Source organism: Sceloporus undulatus, chromosome 3 (genome assembly GCF_019175285.1).
Source record: "Sceloporus undulatus isolate JIND9_A2432 ecotype Alabama chromosome 3, SceUnd_v1.1, whole genome shotgun sequence".
Classification (NCBI taxonomy): Eukaryota; Metazoa; Chordata; class Lepidosauria; order Squamata; family Phrynosomatidae; genus Sceloporus; species Sceloporus undulatus.
The window spans coordinates 245,560,196-245,572,608 of NC_056524.1; the positions used below are offsets into that span (position 1 = coordinate 245,560,196).

General features: G+C 40.0%; 1 protein-coding gene across 2 annotated transcripts in view; it reads right to left on the minus strand.

Annotated features, from left to right (window-relative positions):
* The window catches only part of VEPH1 (ventricular zone expressed PH domain containing 1), a 177,363-nt gene extending 167,726 nt beyond the window's left edge, over window positions 1-9,637 (minus strand). For both annotated transcript variants that reach the window (XM_042459676.1, XM_042459677.1), the window contains exons 1-3: window positions 9,511-9,637; window positions 8,601-8,703; window positions 6,100-6,226 (exon numbers count right to left, since the gene is read on the minus strand). The gene's annotated coding sequence lies outside the window, so the exon portion shown is untranslated. The remainder of the gene's footprint in view (window positions 1-6,099; window positions 6,227-8,600; window positions 8,704-9,510) is intronic.
* Between the last annotated feature and the right edge of the window lie 2,776 nt (window positions 9,638-12,413).

Consider the following 12,413-nt stretch of genomic DNA (forward strand, 5'->3'; position numbering starts at 1 on the left):
TCCAGGTCCTAGGCATTTCAGGTAAGGGATACTCAACCTGTATTTGAAAAGTTTCCACTCTCAAATACTGTTCTCAAGCATGCCCAACACATTCCAATGCTTTAGGCATCAATCTATCTCAAAAATGGCTTGTTCTGGCCCATGTGATTCTCTTGTTTACAGACATGGAGTGGGAAAACTCTGAGTACCCCTTATAAAATTGAATTTGATTCCTCTCCGCCTTGAACATCCAATAAAAAGCATATGCTTGCTACGTCAAATGTTATTGGGGGGGGAGCAGACCCCATAGAACCTTAAACACTAATAATTATATTCCAAGTTTTACCCTGCCTGGTTGCATCTTTCATCCTTCAGTTGAATGGCTTTGTCTTCTGTGCAGGATTTGCAGTAAGTCTCAACTTCAGCTGGACTTTACTTAAGCACTAAACTTTTATGCAGATTTGTAACATTGACCCAAGAAATTGGAGGCTTGTACTGAGAGACATTGGGTCTTGTCTATAGAATACTGTACTGCTGTCACTTAGGTGTGAGACCTCAATTGGCTAAACACACTCAAAGGCTGGATACCCTTGTTTCTTGCAAAACAGAGGGGCTGCACATTTTAATAATTGTAATTGTGCTTGTATAAGGGCTAGGGATATTTTTTAAAAAACAAAAGTTTAGAATGCAGGCTATATGATAGTCCAAATAAGCACTGGCTAGAATCTCTAGAAGCCAGATAAAATTTGGCTAAACTTGGAGTATGGCAACCATACTTATGGCCATCCTTTTACTGAGTGCTCCAATAAACCCTGTTATGAATAAACCCTGCTATAAACAATCTTCCTTGAGTCTTGCTAACTCAGGGCTGTGGGTTCCTTGATTGAGTCAATCCACCTGTAGTAGTCTTCCTCTTTTCCTGCTGGCTTCAACTTTGGTAAAATATATAACAATTATACATATGCAACAGTGTAGTTGGAGGGGAACACAAAATTAGAACATTGCCCCCCTGAAAGAATTCTGACCCCAAAATAAAACATTCCTTCAGTCCCAAAACTGTTAATATTGCAATAACTTAAAACTTTAATTGAGTATTAAGAAACAGAGTTTATGCATCCAAAGAAAAGGGCCAAGCAAAGTCACCAAGGGAAATTGAACAAAGCAAATATTAGAGTTTTAGGTGTAAAGAATTTTCAGTTCCATATTTTCTGTAGTACTAGAAATTTGGGAACTGAAGGAAAATTTCATGGGGGCAGAAGAATTCTCATTTAGAGGGGCAATACACTCATTTTACCCACCCCTGTAACTACACCATGATTATATACCAATTATTATGAATTATTACAATATTTTCTATTAGCTAAAATAATGCATAAGTTTGAACCTCATTATGAGCTTAGCTTTCATATTCCAGTAAATCAACACTGCATATAGCGCATTCGGAAGGCTTCACAAAAGAGTCTGGAGTAACAAACACTTGAGGCGAAGCAAAAAAATCAGTGTATATAGAGCCATTGTACTGTCTATTCTCCTCTATGGGTCTGAAACATGGGTCACCTATCGCCAACACCTACGACTCCTTGAACGCTTTCATCAGTGCTGTTTATGCACAATTCTAAATATACACTGGACTGACTATGTGACAAATGTTGCTGTCCTCGATCAAGCAGGGATCACCAGCATTGAGGCCATGCAATTGAGGACGCAGCTGCGCTGGGCAGGACAAGTTTCTAGGATGGAGGACTATCGCCTCCCAAAAATAGTATTCTATGGTGAACTCACCACGGGTCAGCGTAAGAGGGGCGCCCCAAAGAAGAGATACAAGGACTCCCTGAAACAACATCTCAGGCTTGGCCAGATAGATCACCAACAATGGTCCTCCCTGGCCTCGCATCGGGAGGCATGGAGATGCACTATCCATGACGCTGCAGCCATCTTCGAAAGCTCATGCCAAACGAGCCTCGAAGAGAAACGACAACGCAGAAAGAACCGCAACCTGGAAACATCACCCAAGGAGACTTTCTGCTGTGCTTTCTGCAACCGGACCTGTTTATCCCGAATTGGCCTTTTTAGTCACCAACGCGCTTGTACAAAGCACGGGATGAGTCCTTCCTGAATCTTCGTTCGCGAAGTAAAGCCAGAGAGAGAGAGACACACTCATTTTACCCACCCTGTAACTACACCATGATTATATACCAATTATTATGAATTATTACAATATTTTCTATTAGCTAAAATAATGCATAAGTTTGAACCTCATTATGAGCTTAGCTATCATATTCCAGTAAATCAACACTGCCTCTTGACTGAAGAAATCTTATTGCTGTCCTCTTTTTCTTATTCTAATTATATTTGTTAACAATCAATTGTACAGAACTGTTGGCCAAAGGACAGTGAGGCTACTGGGTTCCTCAATCAAGTAAGAAAAAAAGCAGTTCCCAAAGCAGTGCCACCAATGAGCTGCGCAATCAGTTGGAGAAAATAGATATCTGTGTTCAGGAATACCCAATTTCTTAATGACAAATCTTCTAACCCAACTCTTTCTCAAAATAAGGATATTGCCCCCCTCAGTAAGAATTCTACTTCTCCAGATGATTTTTTTCCCTTCATTGCCCACATTTCTAGCACTGCAGAACGTGAGACATTGAAAATCATCCACACCTAGAACTCTTACATTTGTTGTGTTCACATTCCCCTGGTAATCTTTTGTGCCTAAACTGAACTGAAATTTTAAAAATTAGTGCACTGTTAGAAATTTGGAAACTGAAGGAAAATTTCATTGGGGGCATAATTCTTATTCGGGAGGCGAATCTCTCATTCCTCCCCCTCCCCATAGCTATACTCCCAGTTTGAGCATGGAAAACTCATTTCCTCATCCTAAGTGTTACAGAATATTTTATCATCATCCTAACATTCTTACATGTTTACTATCTTTTCTATCTTTCCTGAGCAATAGTAGGATCTTAATTTGGAGAAATATATTTGGAGCTATATTTTTAAGGTATTAGATATCTTTACTTAACTGCAGTAGAATTAGCGGATCTTCTTAGCAGAATCACAGCAATGTTCACAAGTTTGTTTTTCAGTGAAACAAAAGGCATAGAGATTATGGTGAAAGAACATCTTTTTCACACAGCATATATGGTCTGCTGCAGTTCCCATGGGATCAGACGCATACATTTAATTTTTTCCCACAAAACACCCATTGTTTCTTACATACCTCTCAGTTTCTTTCTGTCAGGACAGGCCTCTGCCCTTCATTTTAATGAAAAAGCGCATAAATGGCATACAAGGTTCGCATAACTGAGCAAAGAAAACTATGACAACTAAAATATTATGAGAAGTGATTACCCAGCAAGAGATTTTATACTGTACTATACTGCACATATTTAATACTGTGCATTTGCAAATTCATGTCTGAGCTCGGTTGATACAACCATATTGACAATTAGTCTAAATAATGCAGGCTTATGCATATCCACTTAGACATACATTCATAGTTCTTACTCCACTTACATTGATGTGTATGGAATTGTATCTATATGGCTTCCTATACACATATACCATTATAAGCTAGAATGATCATGTGTTCTAGTTTTATAGATATCCTCTGTATTTGAATGGTTGTTGAGGCAATGGCTTGGAAGTTGCCCATCAATAGAGAACTGAACAGGCACACCTGTCACCTGCACAAACCATTATGCCATGTTGTGCTGCACAATATTTCTGCTTTAAATCTAAAGGTGAGCAGATTGAATCCTGTAGGCCACCTCCCCACCACCACCTGATCTCCCTTTAAACCAATTGTTTAATGTTTGCAAAAATATGAATTTCCCTAGAAACCTCCAGGAGTGGTAGTCTGGAGTTTCAAGAGGTTGGGGGAGGGGGGGACAACAATGTTGAGCACTGCCCGAACCTAAAAATCAAAACCAGAAGTCAACATCTGGTCATTTTCAGCTCATTTTTCCCATGTATTCCATACACATAGCCATTTGCAGTCCTGTTGCATGCTACAAATATGCTGGCAGTGAAAATTTGGCCCCCAGCCCTGCTGAGGTTAATAATAATAATAATAATAATAAATTTTATTTATATACTATCCTGTGGCCAACCAATCCAGGCGATTTACAACATTAAAATAACATACAGCATAAAAACAATATATTTCCCTCCCCCCTTAAAAAGTTATTAAACTGCATATCTAATTTAAAATCACAATAACTAGTTAGAACAACAATAAATTAAACAAAATAATACCAATCAATAAACCACTGCAACTTCAGTTCTAAAGAAAAGAAAAGGGGGCTTTGGAGACATTAATGAGGAGGGGGGAGATCCTGAGATCCTGAGGCCGGGATATTTTAGTCTGGGAACGCCTGCCTGAAGAGATCCATCTTGACAGCCTTTTTGAAGCTGTCCAAAGATGTTAATTGACAGATCTCGTCCGGCAGGTCGTTCCAGAGCCTGGGGGCAACAGCAGAAAAAGCCCTCCGGGAGGTTGCCACAAGCCTCGATTTTTGAGGCTGCAACAAGTTCCTCCCAGAGGACCGGAGGGCGCGGGGAGGATTGTATGGGAAGAGGCGGTCTCTGAGATAGCTTGGACCCAAGCCATTTAGGGCTTTAAAGGTAATAACCAACACCTTGTACTAGGCCCGGAAACAAATAGGCAGCCAGTGGAGGGACCTCAGAGCCAGAGTGACGTGGTCCCTTCTAGATGTTCCTGACACAAGCCTGGCTGCCATGTTTTGAACCAGCTGTAGTTTCTGAACCAGGCACAAGGGTAGCCCCATGTAGAGCGCATTACAGAAGTCAAGGCGTGAGGTTACCAGCGCGTGCACAACAGTCTTGAGATCCCTTACTTCCAGAAAAGGGCACAGTTGGCATATCAGCCGAAGCTGATAACAGGCGCTCCTGACCGTCGCATTCACCTGATTTGTCATCAGGAGCGGTGAGTCAAGGAGCACCCCCAGACTGTGAACACAGTCACTGGAGGAGAGTGTGATCCCATCCAGGACTGGTGGTTGCAACCCAATTCTTGGTTTCGGGGCCGCTACCGTGAGCACCTCCGTCTTGTTCGGATTCAGCTTCAATCTGTTTTTCCTCATCCAGCCCATTACCGCCTGAAGACATTCATTGAGAGAAGAGATGCCATTAGAATTCAAGGCCGACGAACGAGACATGGAGAAATAAATTTGGGTGTCATCAGCGTACTGATAGCACCCAGCACCATAACTCCATATGATCTCACCCAGTGGCTTCATATAGATGTTAAACAACATTGGGGACAAAATAGCTCCCTGAGGGACCCCACAAAGGAGCTCCCTCTTTCTGGAGCTACTGTCCCCAAGCAGCACTCTCTGGGACCTGCCTGAGAGGAAGGACGGGAACCACTGCAATGCAGTGCCTCTGATACCTAATCCCCCACCTTGGCTTTAAATTGTATTTCCCCTCACCAAATTTGAACCTATAAATAAGTATATGCAAATTTCATGTTAGTCTCTGTTCCCGTTTGTCCTCACTTTTGGTGGTATGCAAGCGGACACTGTTTTTTAGCCGAAATGTCAAGTAATGGATACTTCATATCTTAAAGGGGAAAAAAGGATTCCCCTTCTCCCATGGTATTAAAGATAAACCTCTTACAGAGTACAGTGGTACCCCGGGATACGAATTGATCGCGTTACGAAATTTCCGGGATACGAAAAAGTTAGATTGGAAAAAACTGTTCCGGGATACGATGTTTTTTTTGGGTTACGAAATTTATTTCGGCGCGAAATTCAAACGCAAAGCGCGGCTAGCGGCTTTCCAGCGCTAACGGAAAGCCTTTTCGGGTTGCGAAATGTATCGGGTTACGAACGGAGCGGCGGAACGAATTAATTTCGTAACCCGAGGTAGCACTGTACTCTAATGTTAGGATATACTCTTTTATTTCTTTTCAATTAATGGCTGTGATCATGCAGATCATTTGAATACAAAACACAGGGTATTTGCTTTAACGTAACCAGAATAAAAGTCAAAAGAATGCCATGTTTTGCATAAAATGTTCCATTTTCTAATTTACACAGAGAGATTCATATCTAAAAATAATTATGGTAATTTCAATGCAAATGCAATGCATCTCACCCTAGTGAGAAAAATGTGACCAGGTGGGCCACATGCCTGCTCCATTTGCTGTCCCGATACCAACTGTGGATGGATAACATCAAGCTGTTGCTCACCCTTCTGATGGTTCTTTTTTTTTAAAGCCGGACTGCAACAGGTAGAAAAAATGAAACGCATAGATATAGGATGGGGGATATCCGGTTTAAGGAGACTAAGGAGCTTATCACTTGGGCAAAAAAAGCTGGATTACCTTTTCTGGCTTCAATTCTGGATCTGGGATGCCTCCGGATGTTATCACAGCTAAATCGCCACCAATCTAGCCAGGATGCCGCTGCCTGGATGCAACCCGGGCCAAAGACTCACTGAGCCAGCACTTTTTCGAAGTCAGGGTGATTCCAACATAAAATATTGTCCAGCTGAGCGAGGCTTCGACCAGGAATACATCCGGGCGGCAGCATCCCACCTAGATCGGTGGCGATTTAGGTATGATAACATCCGGGGGCATCCTGGATCCAGAATTGAAACCGTGGTAAACTGGCTTATTTGCCCAAGCAATAAGCTCCTACATGTAAAAGGGATCTAGGAGTTCTAGTACACCACAAGTTGAACATGAGTCAACAGTATGATGCAGCAGCTAAAAAGGCCAATGCTATTTTAGGCTGCATCAATAGAAGTATAGTGTCTAGAACAAGGGAAGTAATAGTGCTACTCTATTCTGCATTGGAATACTGTGTCCAGTTCTTGGCACCACAATCCAAAAAGGATGTTGACAAATTGGAGTGTCTCCAAAGGAGGGCCCCCAAAATGGTGAAGGGCTTGGAAACCATGCTTTATGAGGAAAGACCTAGGGAGCTGGGGATGTTTAGCCTGGAGAAGAGAAGGTTAAGAGGTGATATGATAGCCATGTTTAAATATTTGAAGGGGTGTCATATTGAGGAGGGAACAAGCTTGTTTTCTGTTGCTTCACCCCTTTTTATTTTTTTATTGTATTGTGAAACTTTAGGCTGTATAATGCTCAGCCAAAAATGCCTTATTACTGCCTGAACAACAAATGATTAAAATAGTGGATTCATTATACTTTGTTAAATAGAAAATGAATCTTTGTATTTTTATCAGCATATACAGCAAGTGTTCTTAACCAGAGAACAAGGATATACTTCAGTTTAGTTCTAGGTTAAAGACCTTCCTCTTCGATTCACCTCATTAAGTTGCTGAGCATGTCTAAGGTGGCCAAGATGTGTAGTTACTGAGGAGGATTTTGTTTGGTTTTGTTTTTAGCATATTAGTATTTTATTTTACTATTTTAACATTTTATAGTATGGTGTTTATCATTTATTTTTATAATATATGCTCTGATGTAATGCCCTTTCATGGAAATAGTGTTATAAATAAATGTTGGTTTGTTGTTGTTTCATTTTCTTCCTGTTTCTTTCAATGTTTCTTGTCACAGCGACTTCTCAGGTAAAGCTTTGGGCTTTCCAAGTGTTCAGTTGTGATTTTATAGTGGCTAATTTTTAAAAACTTTTTTTATCATGAGGGTTTTAATTGTATCTTGTTTCCATCATGTTTTAAACCACCTTGGGTCCCACTCTGGAAGAATTATATACATAAATTATATAAATAAATACACTTTCTCACTCTTGGGAGAGAATCCCATAATTCTCTGCCTTACGCTGTTGAATGATTGTGTTCAGATTTTGTATAATTTGTATTAGTGGATTTTACCTATTTTTATGAGATGTTTTAAATGGTTTTTATATGGTCTAAACTGCTTTGATCTATGGAAAAGCAGTATATAAATAATAATAATAGATTTTCAAGACACACTCTGACTCCACCTTACCCCCCACAAAAAAAGTTTTAAAACTACTGGTAGAGATAGGTAGTTCCTTTTAATCATCCTGTTTGTGGTATAAATGATACAAGCAGAACCCGAAACAAAAACAAACAATCCTGCATCTTATTCTTTAACTTTTAAACAAAAATGTGGCAATACAGAAGTCCAGTTAGCAATAACTTCTGTTTGGTGCTTTCCTACAAAAATCAGTGGAGTCATATACATCATACATAAGTGGGTTATCACTGCAATACTAAAGAAGCATGTTTCGTTGACAATTATTGCCTAAAATAAGACAACAACAAGAGCAAAGCCCCTTCCCCTTTAGAAGTGGTGAAAAATAGGAAATGTCAGCATGTTAACATTCCAAGATCCCTGTTTACTTTTGCAACTGGCCACCCTATGTAACATGCTGAAAGGAAAAGAAAACCAAGTTAATATAACTATCTCATATCATCAAGATCCTCCTGTCCCTTAAAAACAATTTAATGAGAACTGAATAACAATATGATACATACTACCAACTCCTCCCCCCTCCCCACCTCACAGGCACAATAATATTATATTTCACAGTATTCCTGTACTCATTCTTTAACCCTACAAGAATTATTCCTGTAAAGAGCTGGAATTTAGTTGTTGCAGCAAAACAAGGGTAAATAAGGGGGCAATCGTAGAATCCACTTACCTGAGTTAATTCAATGGACATTACTTCTGATCAAAGACATGGTGCTGTTAGTTCACAATCTTGCGCACACCAGCATGGATGTATGCAGTGAACACAGTGCAACCTATAACCGAGCGAACGAGCATAGTATAGTGCTGTCATTTATTTGCACACTATTTTGTGTATTAGTATTTCAATGAGTTAAAATGCCTGCTAGGCATATTACAGGCATATTGCAGATATTACAGATAAATAACGGGCTCTCAAACTGAAAGACAGGCTGTCAGACATGAATGAAGCATCACTGAGTAGCTTGAATTCAGAAGAATCAGATAGTTCATTTTGGAATATCAAAATCAATTGGCTGTGACTTTCAGAATACTGCGAGTGCAACTGGACAGCACTCCTCCAATGCCCTTTGGTTCTCCCTCAGTAGTAGCCAACAGGGCATCTAATAAAGAAATTACATAACAAGACAATTATATTTTTGTTCCCTGAAATGAAGTTGTTGCCAAATTAAGGCTGTTTCAGAATAACATTTGATAAATGAAGGTAGTGAGAGAAGAGAAGGAAAGTGAAAAGAAATTAAGACCTATTAAAAATTACCATATACATACAGTGAAGCATCAATTTCCCAAAAGAAGTATCTTATCAGACTAATTTACATGTTCACGCCTCATATAAAACATTAGTAACACATTTAATACATCAAATTAACTCACAAGCATCTGTAGCACATCCGTATCTAACATCCTCTACCCCAACCACCCCGACTTTAAGGATACAGTTTACACTGCTTCAAAAATAAACTCCAGTATTTTGACATTCAGCCATTTAAAAGCTATGCCTCCCCATGCATGCAATTAAATTATTCATTGCTGCAAAAGCTAATATGAACGCATATTGTTTTAAGTTAATAGTTATTCATTACCTCACAAAAAGGGGGTGGAAGAGAAACCCCTCTGAAAACCATTAATAATTGAAGACAAAATAGTCAGCCTTTGGAGAAATTCTGATAAAATCCATTACAACTGTCAGAGTCCCCCTGCCGACCCCCCTGCCTCTGGTATGTGAGGCTGCTGGCTCAGTGTTCTGCCTTGTCAAACCAACCGTACAGTCTATTCAGTTACCCTGGAGTTGTCATGTGGAATCAGGCAAACAAATATCTTCTCTGTATTTCCCTCTAACCTGGCTACTCAAAAACCACATTAATTGGTTGCAAAACTTGTGGCCTGAGTGAAAGCCAGGGGGGGGGGGGGAGTAATGAAGTTGATTTCCAAACTTGAATCACTATAGTTATAATGCTATGAATTTGTGGGGGTTTCCCTCCCACCCCCAAGTGGTTCTCCACTCAGTTAATGAATAAACTGCTAGATGTAGGAAAGAACATTGACAAGTTAATACAAGTCCTAGACCTAGCTAGCTTCTCTTACCAGGAAAAACAAAAACAAAACCCTTTAGGAATAGTTTTTAGAAGTACCAGACCTTAAAAGAGAAGAAATTTGGAAAACCCCAGAAATGCTAACCAGTATTTTATTGAATCTCCATATAAAACTAACAGAATTATGTGGTTTTATAGAAACACTGGTCCCTGATTTAATAAACAGTATCAGCTTGAAGAAGCAGGTCTACCTGGAGCTGAGCCCTAAATGAGGGCCTGGGAATATAGAACATATACACAGAACATATATCAATATCTATCTATCTATCCATCGATTGAAGGATAGATAGAGATAGAATATAGAACATAGTGAAGCTATGCTTATGCCTTTTGCCTTATCTTAAGGAGCCCGGTTGGCGCAGTGGTTAAATGCCTGTACTGCAGCCATTCACAGTCACAAGGCTCCAGGGTTGACTCAGCCTAGCATCCTTTCGTACATTGCTAAAATGAGTACCCAGCTTGTTGGGGGCAATTAGCCAACACATTGTAAACCATTTAGGGAGTGCTGAAATGCACTGATAAGCAGTATAGAAATGTACTTGCTATTGCTTGCTATTGCTATTCTCATTCCTTAAGTAGTTTATCATCCTCATAGCAAGATGAGTATTATCATGAAACAACAGACTATTACTGAACAGAATGCAAGAAGCTTTAGTCACTAAAGGTGAAATGCAATTCCTACTCTGAACCAATGGGCTCGTGTAAGTTTGGACATGCCATTCAGCAACTGATTTCGTCTAAATGCTTTAACTGAGAATAGTAATTGGGTTTAGTTTAACGTGGCAAACATTGATTTCAATGTGAAGAGCCATGACTAACTCAGGACGGCTTCAACCCATTGTTTTACTTCACTTCATAATAAAAAAGAACAGCTAGGAACTCAATAATAAGGTTACAAGGTGAAATAAGAGACATTGCTTCTGTATCTTTACCAGTTGTGTGGAAGAGAGAATTTCAACAGGTGTTACTTGTCATCCAAGCTTCACCTGGTATAGAACCTCTTTTCATTATTTCACCTGGCAATCCTACAACAAGCTAAGGAAATAAAATTATCCTACCAATTGAGATTATTACTTTTCACAGTATTAAATATTAAAATCATAGCAGCTGGCCAAGAAACCTCCTTTGGGAGGTGCATTTAAAAATTCTTCCTGACCTACTTCTAGCCCCACTGCTTCTTCTTTCTGCCACAAATGCCATTTTGTTTTTTGAAATGTGTATGTTAAGTGCATTCATACAATTAATGACACATGAAGTTGGAATGTTAGAGTGTAGTTTAGGGAATTTAGTATGATGTGTAAACATGCCTACCAGTCCAACTGAAATCAGTGAGACATAAAAAAATGCTTAACTTTGGTTAGACGATGTCCATTTATGCTAAATATAGAAACAGTCTCTTGGCCCCATTTCCGCTCACAATGCCCCTTTTGTTTCCCCTGCTTGAGAATTAGAATACTTGCTAGCAGGCAAATTATGATAATTAATTAGTCTGTTGCATCCTTTGCCTAGGCAGCTAGCAAAACAGAACAATCTGTGAACATTATTGCAAAGTGCTAAAATGTTCAGAATAGTATAGTTTTGCAGTGTTTCCTTATATATAACTGGACATAATGAATAAATGAATTTAAGTACATATATCAGTATAGTTTTGGCAGGAGAAACATAAAATATTTGCAAAATTGTTTTATAGTGAACTTGCCATTTTGTGTGACTTGTGCCAGACTACCCTCAAAGGTTCAACTGCTAGCACCACAATGTGATGTGTCACCAATTCCACTGTCATTTCCCTCTCTACTGGGTCATTCACAACTCCTGTGAATACCATAACTATAGCCCCATAACTCTGCCATTGGTAAGTGTATTTAAACATGGAACAAAACATGTTTCATATAGAGAGAGGCAGACCCAGCTCCACCAGGGATAGCCTGAAGAAAGAGGCTCCTCCCTCCTTAACTGTCATCTTCTGGCCTCCTATTTCCCTCAGCTATGCTCTGACTGTCTGTGGGAGAGGCTTGTGTACCCTAATGAAGTTGTGAGCTATGCTGGCGGTGGTATAATAGCCACCGGTAGGGCCTCCCATGCCAAACAGGTCACAACCGAAGGTTCTGACCAAGAGCGCCAAAGGGCAGGATGGGCTCTCTAGCCTTATGGCAACCATCCTAGGAGAAGGAAAACTCTAATCCCAAACCTGGGCAGATGGTGCTCATCTAGCCCTGTAAGGTCAACCATCTAAGAGAAGGAAACTCTAATCAAACCTACAACCCAAGGACCTCGCTGCCACCATCCATGCTTGTCAAGGCCTCAGTAGTCAAACCTCTGGTTTAAAGGGTGAGGCCAGTTCTGTGCACGCTGCGCTCCACCAGAAAAATCCATTGCACAGGCTCGAAGGATAT